The following is a 17,862-nucleotide window of genomic DNA, read 5'->3' as shown; positions in this document are numbered from 1 at the left end:
AAATCAACGAAACACCCATGAAACCACCAGTATCAGGATTCCTGGCAGAAGCAATAATGCAGAGTCTCAAACCAACAGCCCTTCCAACGATCCAAACCAAACTTTGTGTCCGCCACAGTGATGACACTTTTGTCATCAAAAAATGAAGTAAATTAGAGGAAACCTACAACACCATCAACAATATCCTTACTGGCATAAAATTCACAAAAGAGAACAACAACAAACTGCCATTTCGAGATGTCACAGTAGAGCGAACAGTCAATGGTAAATTCAAAACAGCGTCTACAGGAAAACAACGCACACGAACCAAGTACTTAGCTACAGAAGCAATGATCCCTACACATACAACCAAGCTTGAATCAGGACACTATTTCAACGAGGCACGACACACTGCAGGAGCCAGTAACGACGAAGACCAATAAGGAACTGTACAGTGCATTTCAGGAGAATGGGTAGGCAAAAGAACCACTGAGAAATACTTCCCTGACCGGGAATCGAACCCGGGCTGCAATGGTGAAAGCGCCGAATCCTAACCACTAGACTACCAGGGAGACAGCAGTGCCACCTCACAGCTCTAATGTAAATTGCTTCCCTGCCCGGAAATCGAACCTGGGCCACGATCGTGAGAAGGCTTCCACCAATGTCATTGCTTGTATCCATTGCTCCCGATGCGGTCTCCTCTACATTGGGGAGACTGGAGACTCCTCGCAGAGTCAAGTCACAGCGCTTGAGGGAATATCTCCACGACACCCGCAGCAATCAACCCCATCACCCTCTGGCCCAACATTTCAACCCCCCTCCCACTCTGCCGAGGACATGCAGGTCCTGGGCCTCCTCCATCGCCGCTCACTCCCCACCCGATGCCTGAAGGAAGAACGCCCCACCTTTCGCCTCGGATAAATTCAATCCCAGGACATCAATGTGGACTTCACCAGTTTCCTCATTTCCCCTCCCCCCACCTTACCTCAGTTCCAACCTTCCAGCTCAGCGCTGTCCTCATGACCTGTCCTCCCTGCCAATCTCCCTTCTCAAGTGTTCGCTCCACCCTCCTCTCTGACCTGTCACCTCCATCCCCACCCCCATTCACCTATTGTACTCTTTGCTACCTTCGGCCCAGCACCCCCCCAATTTATCTCGTCATCCCTGGAAGCGTCCTGCCTCTATTCCTGATGAAGGGCTTTTTTCCAAAACGTCGGTTTTCCTGCTCCTCGGAAGCTGTCTGACCTGCTGTGCTTTTCCAGCACCACTCTGATCAAAACTTTGGTTTCCAGCATCTGCAGTCCTCACTTTTGCTACCCAATAAACCCAGTGTGACGATTTCACATCAACAAACTGACACTAGCAGACACAACGTCTGCAGAAACCCTAGCCACATTACTTTACATTAAAGACATCTGTGAAATGATTTCCAGATAACTCAACCCTCTCAGCATTAAACAACGGCTAGTGAACCTTAAATACCCGATACAAACAACCCGCAAACGAATGTTATTTACAAAATACCATACAAGGAAATATATACATGAACTCTGCCGCACAGTTCTCTGTGGCAAGAAATGCTGGGATGAGATAAGGAAGATTTTTTTCAGCCAAAACGAATCGGCACTGACTGGACAGCCATTTAAAATCAACGCTGTCAGGCCAGGATGGAAGACCGGAAGGGATAATCAGTTTTCTTATTTCCTGAAGATTTACAAAGCTGAGACTGGGTTTTGGTGTTTGTTCCCTTTCCACTCCCAGAAGCCGCAGTGGTTGGGGTGGTGAGTTGGGGAAAGTGAAATGTGCCCGTGAGTAGTGTGTGGGGCTCTTTCAGCTTCCCCTCCTCTGTCAGCGCTGTGACGTGCCTTTGATGTTCTCAGGGACACTTACTGACGCGAGACAGTGAAAAGAGTCTCGTTCCTGCAGATCAGGAATACAAACCTTATACCAGCTTCAGGACAATGAGAAAGATTAATTGGGATGTGTGAAGAAGCTGTGAGCTGCATTTCAAACATGTAGGTGGAGTCAGATGCGTCATCTATTGCGCCCCTGGCACTGTGCGGACCTGACGCCGCCATGCTGCAGAGTTCTGACGTTAATACGGGCATGCGCAGCAATGGGAACATTCACAAGGTGAACAGCCAAAGATAATCACCGTCACAGTATCTTTCACTGGCAAATAAAACACCTTTGTCCTCAGGTGCCTGCCTCATTTCGACCACGACTTCACGCCCCTCACTGTTCTCGTCTCATTTCCAAACACTTGACTCATATCCTCAAAAGCAGCTCTGCGGGTATCTGCTTGTTCCACCCTGACAGGCAGTGGGCTGCAGATTCCCGACCAGTCCCAATGTGATTTAAATATTTCAACCCCTCCACTGATTTGCATCTTTAAAAAAAAGTGGAGCAATCTCCCTTTCTTTTTGACGACAGTTCTCAACTGCAGTCGGCAGGGTTCACACCTGCGTGGGAAACCCGCAATGGATTTCATGTCTATCGCATTCATCTCTCGGCCCACCAATACAGAACCACACTGACAGCTTCATTTTCCGGGTCTCTCTGCCTGTGGAGCTGAGAAAGAGTGAATCATTGCAGAGTTTGTTTGAATCCAATCACTTCACAGTTTTCGAAAGGGTTAAATATCTGCAAATGGCGGGTCAAGGTGTTTCATCCCGAAAGATGAAATGGACGTTCAGTTAAAAGCAAAACCAGAAATTGCAGGAGCAACTCAGCAGGTCAGGCAGCATCTGTAGAAAGAGAATCAGAGACAACATTTCAGAACTTTTTTTTCCTCATTCAGGTACTGAGTTGCTCCAGCAGTTTCGCTTTCTGTCTCGGACTGTAAGCATCCGCAGTCCTTTACGTTAGAAATTCAATCAATTCAGAAACCCCTTTGTGCTTCCTCAGTGGAAAAGATTTCCGTTTGGGAAACATTTTCCTGACACCATTAAAAACGCGCATCTTTGCAGCCAAGAAAACGGTTGGAGCGTGAACAACAAACGCGCTGCCTCGGAGTGGTCTCGAACCAACAACCTCCCGATTAACAGCCAAACGCGCTGACCAGTTGCGCCACAGAGACAAGCCCGGGTGTTCCTGCACAGTCTCCTTGAGGAAGTTACTATTCAATTCATAATTCAACCTGCCCCGCACAGAAGTACCATTGTCAAAGCACTGATAACATGGTAGTCTGGTGTCAGCTCGATTTCAGGTCCAGATTTATCTGTCCTCTGGTCCCCCTGTTCCCACAGAGTAAAATGTTGTCTGTTCTCAGCTCTACTCGATTTCTGCTGAATCTTTGACCCCCTTTTACACCTTCTGGAGCAATAAAATATTCTGAGCCTCCAGGAAATGACACCTTATGTTGTCCCCCTCCTGATTTTAAAAATCTCTATAAAGTTATCTGTCAACTTGCTAGGCTTCGTTGGAAAAATGTCCCAGCTTCTTCTTAACTCAAACCCTCCATTCCCAGCAGCACGCTGGTAAAGTAGGGAATAGGGATTTGTATCAAATCACATAAATGTACTGTCTGAAAAAATCTGGCTGTGTTCTTGCCTGAGATATTGAGAGTCCCTGTTGTAAGTAATTACGAATGCAATTATTTTGGTCACAGAATTGAACAATCATTTTGCAACAAAGGGTTCTACTCTGATAAGGAGGTAGTGGTCATTTCTAGGGTAACTGAACAGTTTGTAGATCAGGGAGATGAAGTTCCAGACACTTGGGAAGGGCAAGAAATGACTGTGATAAATAAGACAAAGAACTGTGGATGCTGGAAAACTGAAACAAAAACTGACAACACTGGAAAAACTCAGCAGGAATGGAAGCATATGTGGAGAAAAAGCAGAGTTAAGGTTTCCAATCCAACAACTCCTCTTCAGGATTCTGAAATAATTTTTGAGAACCTCTTAAGACTACTGCTCCGCTTTAAGACCATAATACACAGGAGCAGGATGAGGCCATTTGGCCCATCGAGTCTACTCCACCAGTCAATCATGGCTGATATATTTCTCCATCCCATTCTGCTGCCCTCTCCTCATAACCCTTGACTCCTTACTAATCAAGAACCGATCTCTGTCTTAAATGCCCTCAATGACTTGGCATCCTCAACCCTTCTCCTAGTGGAAACATCATCTCCACATCCACACTATCCAGTCACAGAGTAGCACAGCGCTGCCTGACCCACTGTGATCTTCAGCATTTGTTGTTTTCAGGAAGGATTCCAGCACCTACAACAACGCGCTTCTAAAATTTGTACCCAGTTGGTTCGCTCTCCCTGGATCCTGTGAGATTTAACCTTACTCAACAATCCACTGTGCGGTACAATTAACAAAGTTCCCAGGCCCCACCTCTTTTTGCACACGTAAGTCGCACGATGGATCAGCGGTGAGCACTGCTGCCTTACCGCACCACGGACCCGTGTTCGATTCCAGACTTGGGGCGACTATCTGTGTGGAGTTTGCATATTCTCCCTGCCGTGTCTGCGTGGGTTTTCTCCGGCTGCTCTGGTTTCCTCCCAAAGTCTAACGATGTGCGGTTTCGGGACAAGTGACCATACTAAATGGGCCCAGAGTGTGCAGTCAGTGTAGTATAATGGGATAGGGGAAATTGTATGCATGGGTTCCACTTTGGATGGTCTGTGTGGACTTGTTGGGCTGAATGGCGTGTTTCCACATTGTAGGAATTCTACGTGGCATTCCCCCAACTCCAGAGTCTCAGCACTCTTGGCTTTTCCCATGGACAGTGTTGGGGAGGGAAACAATGTTTTACACGGGAGGGAGGTTCAGCGAGTGTGAAGCTAAAAGTACACGCAGTGCATTACTTGAGCTGTTTTCCCCGGTATACCAGAGGCTGAGGGGTGACCTTACAGACGTTTATAGAGTCATGCGAGGCATGGATAGGTTAAATAGACAAGGTCATTTCCCAGGGATGGGAGAAGTCCAGAACAGGAGGGTAGTATGTTTGGCGTGAGAGAGGCAAGTGTAAGGCATGATCTGCCGGAGGAAGTAGTGGATGTAGGTCCAATTATAACATTTCAAAGGCGTCTGGATGGATATATGAATAGGAAGAGTTCAGAGGGATATGGGCCAAGTGCTGGTAAATGAGACGAGATTAATTTAGGCTATCTGGTCGGCACGGATAAGTTGGACTGAAGGACCTGTTTTTGTGCTGTGTATCTCAATGACTCTGGCTTGCCCGTAATGTTTGCCATGCCTGTATGTTCAGTTTCTGTCTGGTGTCGGTGCCAATGCCTTGATATCTCATTTCCTCCACCTCCCCAGATGTTAACCATTCCGTGTCTGGATGTTTCTCAAGAAGCTGCATTGAAGGTTCATCCTGAATTGGTACTTTTTTTGCTTCCCAAAATCAGACTTACTCACTCCTACATATCGTGAAAGATACTAACTTTCAGGTGGAGGTATCCAAAATTCAGAAGTGTCTGTCTTGATGTTTTCACTGTTCGGTCTCTGTAAGATCCTGAATCAGTACCATGGGGAGAATTAGTTTGAGCGGAGTGAGAATAGAGGGGTGAGAGGGGGTGGGATGGTGCTTTCAATTTTGTGGAAAAAGAAAAGAATGTTCTGCGTAAAGTAGAATTGCTTGTTTGGAATTTCTAACCTGGACTGACAGTGATGATTTTTGTAATCACTTTTTACAGATTATTTGAAGATCTGAAGACGTAAGTTTCAATATCAATATCTGAAGGGCTTTGCCTGAAACATTGACTCGACTGCTCCTCGGATGCTGCCTGATCTGTTGTGATTTTCCAGCATTGCACTTTGACTCTGACTCTCCAGCATTTGCTGTCCTCAATTTCACGTCAATGTCTGACAGTCACTGAATCCATCGGGACTATAACAATTTTAGACCATGATTCTGTGAGAAGGAACCAAGCGTTTTAGTTCCTGTTTCAGTACGTTTTCAGCATCAGTGAGACTGGAAGAGAGACCCTCCTGTTGCAGCACTTTGATTGTGGAGCCAGTAAATGTTATACAGACTGGGAAGAGGAATTCACGGCAGGTGAAGCTTCGGTCATGGAGAAACCTAAGGAATCCCGTCCCGTGGAGAAACCGTGGAAGTGTGGCGACTGTGGGAAAGGCTTCCGTTTCCCATCTGACCTGGAGACTCATGGGCGCAGTCACACCGGGGAGAGACTGTTCTCCTGCTCTGAGTGCGGAAAGGGCTTCAGCAATTCCACCGCCAGATGAGCCATCAGCGGGTCCACATTAGGGAGAGACCCTTCAGCTGCCCTGAGTGCGGGAAGACCTTCAGCATTTCCTCTGTCCTGCGGAGGTACCAGCGGGTCACACAAGCGAGAGGCCATTCTCCTGCCCCGAATGCGGGAAGGCCTTCAGCTATTCCTCCGTTCTGCTGACCCACTGCCGGGTCCACATATTGGAGAAGCCCTTCAGCTGCTCCAAGTGCGGGAAGGCCTTCAACGATACCTCTGCCCTGCTGAGGCACCAGCGGGTCCACACCGGGGAGAGCCCGTTCTCCTGCCTCAAGTGCGGGAAGGGCTTTAACCAGGCATCCCACCTTCGGGTCCATACCGGGGAGAGGCCCTTCCCCTGCCCAGAGTGCGAGCAGGCCTTCAGCAATTCCTCCCACCTGCTGAGGCACAGGCGGGGACCATACCGGGGAGAGGCCTTTCACCTGCCCCGAGTGCAGGCGGAGGTTCTCATCATTCTGCACCTTGCAGAAGCACCAGCGGGCACACCAGTGCTCCCAACAATCTGATTCTGCTGGTGAAACTGCTGTGGGTCACTGCCAGGACTGAACCCCTGCCCATTCTGACAGTGCTTATAGCGGGAGAATCGGTCGGATTTTTTTGTTTTATGCCGTCGTGCTCCCCACCCCCGCAACTTTGCTTCCAGTGGGCACTGCTGCTCGTTGAGACCAGGAGCTGTTCTATCTAGTGTTTTCTGTCCAGTTAAAGAATTATTGGCTCTGTCTGGGAACGAGCCCCAGTTTGTAAGAAATAGCTGAATACTTCAGGGTGTCCATTCACATTCAGCAGTGACTTTGAAATTAAATTTACCGTTATGTGCCTGTGAACAACTCATCATCGAAGAATTGCCCAACGGCTTGGCAATCCATTGTTGGGAATTGATTGCTTCAATTGATAATTTAAAAAATTCTCTTCGTTGATTTACCCCTTAATTTTGTGTTTATGGGATGGTGGAGGACTTGATCATAAGGCTTCAATCATCGCTATTAACTGGATTATCTTGTTTAACTTTGCCCTAGTAAATTTGCGGTATTCATAATTGTTTGTTCTTGTTTAAATTATAATTCTGGTGTGCAAGATCTGTTCATCAAGTGTGGCCCTCTTGATGAAACTGCTGTGGGTCACTCCCAGGACTGAGCCCCTGTGCATTCTGACAGTGTGTTTGTGCAGTGGGAGAGTCAGTGGGCTTTTTTGTTGTATGCCCTTGCCCCGCCCTGCCCCGCCGCCAACTTTGCTTCCATTGGGCGTTGCTGCTTGTTGAGCCCAGGAGCTGTTCTCTCGAGATTCTACTGTCCAGTTAAAGAATTGTTGGTTCTTTCTGGGAATGAGTCCCAGCCTGTAAGAAATGACTGAATACTTTGGGGTGTCTCGTCACATTCAGCAGTGACTTTTAAATTGGATTTACAGTTCCGTGTCTGTGAAAAGCTCATAGTCCAAGTATTGCACAAAGGCTTGGCAATACATTGTTGGAAACTGTTTGTTTGAATTGGTAAGTTTTTGAAAAAAATTCTTTCTTAATTTGCCGCTGAAATTTCTATTTCTGAGATGATGGGGGACTTGATCAAAGGGTTTAATTCATTGCTATTAATTAGATTATCTACTTAACCTTGGCCTAGAAAAGTTGCCGTATTTATAATTGTTGGTTTTTGTTTAAATTATAATGTTGATGTGCAAGATCTGTTCTTCATCAAGTCTGGTTAGGAACAGTTGAGAAATTGAGGGACATTGCATGTTTTAATTTCACTGTGTTGTGAATCTGGTGAGAGTGACATTCATTTGTATTTGGTTGCTTACCCTTAGTTGTAGTGTCTTTCACCCCAACTATTCACTATGGGAGTGAGTTCCACAGTCTCACCACACTCTGAGGTTTTTCATGAAATCTTTAGTACAGAATTGGAAGGGAAAGTGTTGACGAGGGCAGAATATAGGGTCTTAAATGCAAAAGCCAGGAAGTCATTCAACAAAGTAAGACCATGACAATGGAGGGACAAATAAGGAACTTTGACAGCAATGAAGAGGTCACACGTCAGATTTCAAGATAATGGTCGTGACAAAAAGAAAAAGTACTCTGCTGATATTGGATATTGTAATTAAGCAAGTTTCGAGATGCTGCAGTTGGTTGAATATGATGACGTAAGAGATGAAATAACCAAAACCACGAATGTAATTTGATGCCAGTAACCATAAAGCAAGAGTATACTGTTGATTGATATAGGTCAATTGCGTGCAAGTGGGCCATTCAGCACATCGAGTCAACATTGACTGACCGTCCCACCCAAAACCAGTTCATTACTCTATCTCTGTAACCCTGCATCTCCCATGGTCAATCTACACTGACCTGCACATCCTTTGGACTGTGGTAGGAGGCCAGACCACCAGAGGAAACCAACGCAGACACAAGGGGAGAATGTGCAAACTCCTCACAAAGAGTCGGGCCGAGGGTGGGTTCAAACTCAGATCACTGATGCCGTGAGGCAGCAGTGCTAACCACCGTGCCACCACCACATGCTGCTCTCTAAAGAAGTGAATTTCATAGACTTGGGAACACTTGAGAGAAAAACAAAACTCTCCTATCTTAAATGAGAGGCTAGTCTCTGGCTAGAAATGAGTGGACATTACATTTACATTAAGTCCTCTCCAGATGTTATACAGCTTCATCAGATCATCTGTTTCTTCTAAACGCAAATTGATACAAGCCCAGCCTGACATCCCCTTGTCCCCGATTACAAGTTGAGTAAATCAGCGGCCCTCGACCTCACTGGCATGACACAGGATTCCGTCAATCCAAGTTGACCTTAATTGTCTAACCTCTTGACGCCCACGCCACCATGTGGTCAGCCGCAACTCAGCCCTGAACGAGAGCAGAGGAATTGAATAGACAGCAGTGAGGTGGACATTGCATTCCCTGAGAATATTGTTTAAGTGAGAAAGTTGTTCAGCTCACATTCAGATCATTGCAGGGATCATATCTCCTCATTATGTTCACGTGAAGCACTTTGAGATAGTTAACTGTACCACAGGTATTATTTGAATCCCTATCTTAATATCTGAAAATAGAGGGTCATATTTTAAAAGTAGAAGACAAAAATGAGGATGATTTTTTTTCTTTCTGATGGTTGTGTGTCTTCCTCAAAAGGCAGTGAATTCAAAGTCTTTAAGGCAGAGGTAGACAGGTTCTTGCTAACCAAGTGGGTGACAGATTGTCGGGGATGTGGAGGAATGTAGAGCTGAGGTTGTATTCAGATCAGCCATGATCTTATTGAATGTTGCAGTAGGCTCGTAGGGCCGAGTGGCCGACTCCCGCCCTTTGTATCAAGCAGTCTGTGTCTCCCCTCTTATAGCTATAAACTGGATAATTCCTTTCCAATATTGCACCTTGCAGACAGTTAAGTGAACACCAGGTGGCCTCCTATTGGGAGCAGGCATATTGTAGCAATTGCAATATTTCTTGTGTTAATTTTGTTGCTTCTTACCCAGTATTGCTGAGAATCATCTAAATAAAAACCAAAACACTTCTATAATTATCGCACCAATGGAAGTGTTGGTTTGGATGTTGGTTGGTTGAATTAGCCATTCCCATCTTTTCCAGAATTCTGTATTTAAAGCCCTCGAGTCTGGTTTCTACCCCTGAAACAGTTCTTATCAAGGTCATATTTGACATCCTTTGTAACGGTGACAGGGATGAACATTCCCTCGTCGACCTGCGGACAGCCTTGATCAGAGTTAATGACAGTACTGACCCTCTCCAACGTCGCTGTATCCTCTGGGAGGGTCTGCTTTCAGTGTCTTCCGTTCTTATTTATTTAACCGTAGCTGCTGGTGTTGGCATCTATACTGATGATATCCAACTGTGCCTGAACACCACTTCTCTCCCGACTCCTCTGTCATTCATAATTTACCAATAATTTCATCTGAATGCCTGCCCAATTTCCAGCATTGGATAACCATAAACATTCCCTTAGTTAAATATTGTGAAGTGTGAAGCCATTGTTTTAGTCCCCAAGTTCGACCTGAGCACCCCCCGCCCCTCCCCCAACCCCAGTAACTCTGTTGACATCCTTCTTGTCACATTTAAAACTAGGATCGATAGATTCGTGATCAGTCGGGGGATGAACAGTTACAGGAAAAGGGCAGGAAAGTGGATGTGGGGAATGCCAGATCAGCCACGATCCTACTGAATGGAGGAGCAGGCTCAAGAGGCTGAATGGCGTTTTGCTGTTCCTATTTCTTGTGGATCCCGAGCCCTTACCTCTCATAAAGGGCCCTGGCTTCAGTATATGCCATTACTGAGAGTGTTGATGTTCCCTTGTGTAATATCAACAACTTAGCAGCTGCTGAAACCTCTTGCTCCTTTGTTACCTGTGAACACAATATGCCAATGTGTTCAGGGGAGGCGATGGCCACTTTATTGTCACCAGACCATTCACCCAGGTAATGTTCACGGGACTTGGGTTCAAAACCTGGCACGGCAGATGGTGGAATTGAATTCAATATAAATCTGGAATTAAGAGTCAAATGATGAAATCGTTGTGGTTTGTTGTAAAAGCTTATCTGGTTTCCTGCTGTCCAAACCTGGTCTGATCTACATGTGATTCAGATCCACTGTCAGCTGGTTGAATCTTCACTGCACTTTCAATCAAAACCTCCAGGCGGAGGTTCACTATAACCTCCCTACTTTTATATTCCATTTAAAGGCCAATCTCCCTTTTGCCTTCCCGATTCCTCACTGAACTTGGATGAAGAGTTCATGTCAACCTTACCACCTGCATTCTAATCAACTGTCTCTACTGCAGTCTTGGCAATAGTACATTCACTTTACTTATCCAAGTAATTCATATACATGTAGTAAATAATTTTGTGCCCCAGCACTGATCCCTGTGGAACGTTGCTATTTATAAGTTGCGATCCTGAGCATGCCCCTTATCCCTCCTGTATCATTGGTTAGCCAATCATCTATCTATACGATTAGACTGTTTCCAATATCATGTGCATATCATTGGCTCTGCCAGGAAGTCTTCCCAAACCGTCCTTGAAAGAGTGGTGGTGAGCTGCCTCTTAAATTGCTTCACAAATATGATGTGGTCTATAATAAAGGTTCAGGAGCGAGTTCCAGGATTTTGATCAATAACATCGAAGCAATGCGTATATGTTACAGTTGGAATGTTGTGTTCACACTTATCTCCTCTTGCTGGTTGAAGTGATGGAGTGGAAGTTGCTCTTGAACAGCCGCCACTCATATAATCAAGCCAGACAGATCGATTGTGGCCAGAGACACTGCCATTTTGACTTCTCATCAATCTACATTCTTTCCATCCAAGTTTTAGTCACATCAAACTGCCTCGCAATGCTGTATGGCCACAGTAAACTATAATAACGTGAAGATCGCTGGGATGATTTTCTACATCCGACTGCAATATAATCACAAATCATTGTTTCCAGTTTTGGTGGAACAAACGACATCGTATTGGTGGATAATTACAGTTAGTGCAGACACAGCTATCCATCGATATATATTAATTCTGATCACTTCAATGGCCAAATTTCAATTCAGAAACCAAGTGCACTCGGCTGCTTGTAACATAGACAACATGACAAAGTGGCTCATAGGAGGAGAAATGGGGCATTGAGGAGGAGTGAAATGTTTGCTTTTGGTCACCTCCACAATTGTTAGAAAAACGGGTTGAAACGATTCTTAAAAGGTGGCTGAAGTAATAATGTGGCATAACACTTCAGACAGCGCAAAGTGGAAGATCACTTTCTAGTGGAAGAAAAAGATATTTCTTATTTCTGAAAGAACTGGGAAACAGAAGAGGGAATGAAATCTGACTTGGGAGCTATTTCCTATTTGTTGAGAATGTTGTTTCATAACAGTCTTGGTTTAGAGCATAAGCTCTTCATCAGGAATAAAGGGTGGCCTAAGGGGGCTGAGAGGTAAATGGGAAGGAAGTGGGGCTGGATGAATGGCAGCTGGGAATGCAACAGGTAGATGGAGGTAGGGATTGATGGTAATAGGTCAGAGATGAGGGTGGAGCAAATAGGTGAGAAGCAAGGTGGACAGGTATGACAGGTCAAGAGGTTGGTGTCGAATTGGAAGGTTGGATCTGGGACAAGGTGGGGGAGAGGAAATGAGGAAACTGATGAAATCTACATTGATACCATGTGGTTGGAGGGTCCCAAGTCAGAAGGTGAGGTGTTTTTCTTACAAGCGTCGGGTAGCAAGAGTTTGGCAGTGGAGGCAGCCCAGGACTTGCATGTCCTTGGCGGAATGGGAGAGCGAGTTAAAGCGTTCAGCCACAGGGCGTCGGTCGTTTAGTTTTAGTGTCCCAGAGCTGTTCCCTGAAACGTTCCGCGAGTTGGCGTCCAGTTTCCCCAATGTCGATGAGACCATATTGCAAGCAATGGACATAATCTTATAAATAGATTGCATAAATCTTAGCCTGCTAGAGTTCTTTTCTTTAATTAAATTAATGAAAATTTTAACTAAATTGGGTGACTGCATGAAACGGTTTGTTGGTCAGATTTGAATCATCACTCCCAAATAAGACAATGCCATGAATATCAGTGAACTGCTCTTTTTGTTAAAAACCACAAGTTCTTGATGTATTTTCACAACTTACTGGTATTCACAACTGCACATTCAATGTCAAACTCTGACATCAGAAATGAAATTACACCATTAATTTTGACTTTCAATATTCGAAGAAGCAAATTAATAGCACACAGTCAATACCCAGTCTGATTAATATGAAATTAAATTTAACCAAAAAAACATAAAACCAAGCTGGGAGATAAGAAATGGGGGAAGGGCATAAAGCAAGAAATGCAGCATCATAGAAGGTGCTCCTCCAGGGAGTGTATTTTACCAACTACTGCTGCTAAATATAAACACTCTGATATGATCCTCCGGTTTTAATGTAAACCATAGCCCCATTCAGGAGGTACCATTTAAATGAGTTAAAAATACAAGCCTTGAGCAAATCCAGCCTCCAGCCTAACCCCCAGCTTCTTGGAGCCTGGACCTTCCTCAAGCTCCGGCGGGTCGTTGAACTCCTGGGCTCCAGCTGCCACTCCTCCACTGAAGAAGCTTTGGGAAGCAGATGCAAAGGCAACATACAGAACAGAGCACCATTGTAAATGAAAGCAGCTTCCGGAGATATTGGGCAATAGCATCACATGGTTTTTACCCATCGACCTCTGGGTTATGTGCCCAGCACACTCACGCAGCACTACTCTGCTTCTGGGCTCCCAGAAGCTGGATTGTGGATCAGTTTAAAGTAGGTCCTATATCTCTGATTACATTGGTACACAAGGCAGTGAAGAAAGGTTTCAGCACACTGGCCTTCATCAATTAGGGAATTGAGTATAGATGTTGGCAAGTTATGTTGTAGTTATACAGGACGTTGATAAGGTTGTACCTGGAATATTGTGATCAGTTTGGTCCCCTTGGTGTTCTGACTTCTGACTTCTTCAACTCTGGGTTTGTGTTGAACTTGATGGGATACTTTGTCCAACTCAGCATGTTTAAACAGTATCGCTCAGATGATTCATTTGAAACTTTTCAGGAAGTGAGCTCAATAAGATTGAACTATTCAAAGTTACTTGGACCCTATTTTAAAATTACATGAGGACCAGTAGTCAGAGACACGTACAGCATGGAAACAGACCCTTCAGTCCAACTTGGCCGTGCTGACCTGATATCCTAAATTAATCTAGTCCCATTTGACAGCACCTGACCCATATATTCTGGCAGCTCATTTCATACATGTACCACCACCTGCATGAAGACGTTGTCTCTTTAATATATTTCGCCTCTCACCCTAAACCTATGCCCTCTAGTTCTGGACTCCCCCACCCCTGAGAAAAGACCTTGTCTATTACCCTGTCCATGCCCCTCATGATTTTGTAACCTCTATTAGGTCACTCCTCTGCCTCCGATGCTCCAGGTAAAACAGCTCCAGCCTATTCAGCCTCTTCCTGGAGCTCAAACCCTACAACCCCCAGCATCATTCCCATAAATCGTTTCTCATGGAGAAGTTAACGTTTCAGTCCTGAAGAAGGGTTAATACTCAAAACGCTGACTACTCCACATTCTGAGGTTGTATTCTCCCAACCTCCTGCTTGCAACTTCGGGTTGCAATATGTAGTGGCTCAGTGGTTACCACTGCAGCCTCACAGCGCACGGGACCCAGGTTTGACTCCAGCCTTGGATAGCTGTCTGTGAGGAGTTTGCACAATCTCCCAGTGTCTGCATGGGTTTTCTCTGGGTGATCCTGTCTTCTTACATAAACCAAAGATGTGTAGGTCATGTTGATTGGCCATGCTTAATTGCCCATAGAGTTAGGTACATTAGTTAGAGGGAAATGGGTGTGGATAGGTTACTCTTCGGAGGGTTTGTGTGGACTTGTTGGGACAAATGGCCTGTTTCCTGTAGCTAATCTCATCTGCACTAATTTTGTCTCTAACGAATGGCAGAGTAGACTCGACGTGCCCAATGGCCTAACTTCTGATCCGATGGTCTTGCGGTCTGAGGTTTATTTGGATCATTTCATTGGCAATGTGCAGTCCCTGGCTCAATGAGCAGCAGTGCCCCCGCTGGTGCTTCCGCAAGTTGCAAGCAAACATGAACCTCTTCCCACACTCGGGCCAGCTGAAGGGCCTCCCACTGCTGAAGGACACACAGGTGTTTCAGCAGGGTGGAGGAATTGCTGAAGGCCTTCCCGCACTCAGGTCAGCAGAATGGCCTCACCCCCCCCCTCCCCGCCCCCGTGTGGACCAGCTGATGCTTCCGCAGTGTGGAGGAGCGGATAAAGCCCTTCCCACACTCGGGGCAGGAGAACGGCTTCTCCCCGGTGTGGACGGACTGGTGCCTCAGCAGGGCTGAGGAATTGCTGAAGGACTTCCTGCACTTAGGGCAACTGAACGACCACTCCCCCATGTGGACTCACCAATGGGCCAGCAGGTCGGAGGAAAGAGCAAAGCCCTTCCTACACTCGGGGCAGAAGAACGGCCTCTCCTCAGTGTGGACCCATTGGTGTCTCAGCAGGTGGGAAGAACTGCTGAAGGCCATCTCGCACTTGGGGCCGGAGAACAGCCTTCCCCGGTGTGGACCAACTGTTGCGGCAGCAGGCAGAGGAATCACTGAAGGCCTTCCCGCACTCAGGGCAGCAGAAGGGCCTCTTCCCCTCTGTGGACCCACTGGTGCTTCAGAACCCTTTCAAATTTCACAATATCCTTCTGATAGGAGGGAGACCAGAATTGCACACAATATTCCAAAAGTGGTCTAACCAATGTCCTGTACAGCCACAACATAACTTCCCAACTCAAATACTCAGTCAGAGGATCGCGAAAGCTTTCACAACCCACAAAAAAACAAACAGGAAAGAATGGAGGGACAAACGAATTTTTGAAAGTCAGCTTGGAAGCATCAATGAGAAATCGGCGGACTGGGTTTATTGGGTACCCGTTCTCCTTAAATACACTATATACGTATTTCTCTTCTGCTCTTCGTAGTTTCTCTGTGCTGCAGTGTGTAGTGGCTCGTTGAAATAATGTCCTGATGCAGCAACGTTTGTGGGTGTTGGGATGATTGTTTGTGTGGTTAAGAATTTGGTTTGTGTGTGTTGTTTTTCTGTAGATGCTAGTTTGAAGTTTCCCCATTGACTGTTCGCTCTACTGTGACATCTAGGAATGGCACTTTGTTGTTGTTCTCCTCTTCAAACCAGGAGCCCCCCTCAGCCCCAAAGCCTCACCATTTGGAACACCAATATGCAGACTAGTCAAAGGCCTACACTGAAAACACCAAGTCGAAGATTCACGCCACTCCATTTACTCCATCCAAGAATTCCTGAACACCAAAGACACTAAGATAGAAGAGGATGGAATAATGCTGTCCTTTGACATAACAGCCCTGTTCACATCCATTAACATCAACTTGGCCAAACAAAACTGAAGACACTACTCGAAGAACCAGAGACACAAACACAGCACCAACTTCATCAGCAAAGATAGCACTGTCAACCTCGTAGAACTGTGACTTACCACCCACTTCATATTCAGTAACAAGCCCTCCAAACAAATCAACGAAATACCCATGAAACCACCAGTATCAGGATTCCTCGCAGAAGCAATAATGCAGAGACTCGAACAAACAGCCCTTCCAACGATCCACCCAAACTTTGGGTCCACTACAGTGATGACACTTCTGTCATCAAAAAATGAAACAAATTAGAGGAAACCTACAACACCATCAACAATATCCTCGCTGACATAAAATTCACAAAAGAGGAGAACAACAACAAAGTGCCATTTCTAGATGTCACAGTAGAGCGAACAGTCAATGGTAAATTCAAAACAGCGTCTACAGGAAAACAACGCATACGAACCAAGTACTGAACTACAGAAGCAATCATCCCTCCACAAACAAACAAATCTGAATCAGGACACTATTTCAACGAGCCACGACACACTGCAGCACCCAGGAACGACTATAAATAATTACACAGGGCATTTAAGAAGAATGGGTAGCCTGCACCCCTGAAAAAGTTTTCCCTGACCGGGAATCGAACCCGGGCCGCGGCAGTGAGAGCGCCAAATCCTAACCACTAGACCACCAGGGAAAAGCGGATTCCGATTGTCAGCTCTCCTAAAAATTACTTTCCTGCCCGGAAATCGAACCTGGGCCGCGGTCGTCAGCAAGCTTTCACCTGTGCATCCAACAATGTCATTTCTTGTATCCATTGCTCCCGATGCGGTCTCCTCTACATTGGGGAGGCTGGAGACTCCTCGCAGAGTCCAGTCACGGCGCTTGAGGGGATATTTCCAGGACACCCGCAACAATCAACCCCATCGCCCCCTGGCCCAACATTTCAACACCCCCTCCCACTCTGCCGAGGACATGCAGGTCCTGGGCCTCCTCCATCGCCGCTCCCTCCCCACCCGATGCCTGGAGGAAGAACGCCCCATCTTCCACCTCGGATAAATTCAAACCCAGAACATTAATGTAGACTTCACCAGTTTCCTCATTTCCCCTCCCCACACCTTACTTCAGTTCCAAACTTCCAGCACAGTGCTATCCTCATGACCTGTCCTACCTGCCAATCTCCCTTCCCACCTATTCGCTCTACCCTCCTCTCTGACCTTTCACCTCCATCCCCACTCCCATTCACCTATTGTACTGTTTGCTACCTTCGGCCCAGCACACCTCCACCCCCCAATTTATCTCTCTGCCCTGGAGGCGTCCTGCTTCCATTCCTGATGAAGGGCTTTTGCCCGAAAAGTCGATTTTCCTGCTCCTCGGAAGCTATCTGACCTGCTGTGCTTTTCCAGCACCACTCTGATCTAAACTCTGGTTTCCAGCATCTGCAATCCGCACTTTTGCCTACCCAATAAACCCAGTGTGTCGATTTCACATCAACAAACTGACACAAGCAGACACAACGTGTGCAGAAACCCTAGCCACATTACTTTACATAAAAGACATCTGGGAAATGATGTCCAGACAACTCAACGCTCTCAGCATCATGGTAGCCCACAAACCTACCAACACACTTAAACAGCGGCTAATGAACCTGGAATAGCCTATACAAACAACCCGCAAACGAATGTTATTTACAAAATACCATACAAGGAAATATATACATGAACTCTGCCGCACAGTT

At 46.1% G+C, this 17,862-nt stretch overlaps 1 non-coding gene across 1 annotated transcript; it reads right to left on the bottom strand.

Moving 5' to 3' along the window:
* Positions 1 to 16,749: 16,749 nt before the first annotated feature.
* On the bottom strand, positions 16,750 to 16,821 carry trnae-cuc (transfer RNA glutamic acid (anticodon CUC)). Its single transcript has one exon. It is a non-coding gene; the product is annotated as a tRNA-Glu (tRNA).
* Positions 16,822 to 17,862: the final 1,041 nt, after the last annotated feature.

This window comes from Chiloscyllium plagiosum, unplaced genomic scaffold, assembly GCF_037043375.1.
Source record: "Chiloscyllium plagiosum isolate Xiang-an unplaced genomic scaffold, Cpla_swu_hap1 HiC_scaffold_27, whole genome shotgun sequence".
In the NCBI taxonomy this organism is placed as follows: Eukaryota; Metazoa; Chordata; class Chondrichthyes; order Orectolobiformes; family Hemiscylliidae; genus Chiloscyllium; species Chiloscyllium plagiosum.
Note: the sequence above shows the minus strand (reverse complement) of the source record. Positions and strands in the feature narration are given on the sequence as shown.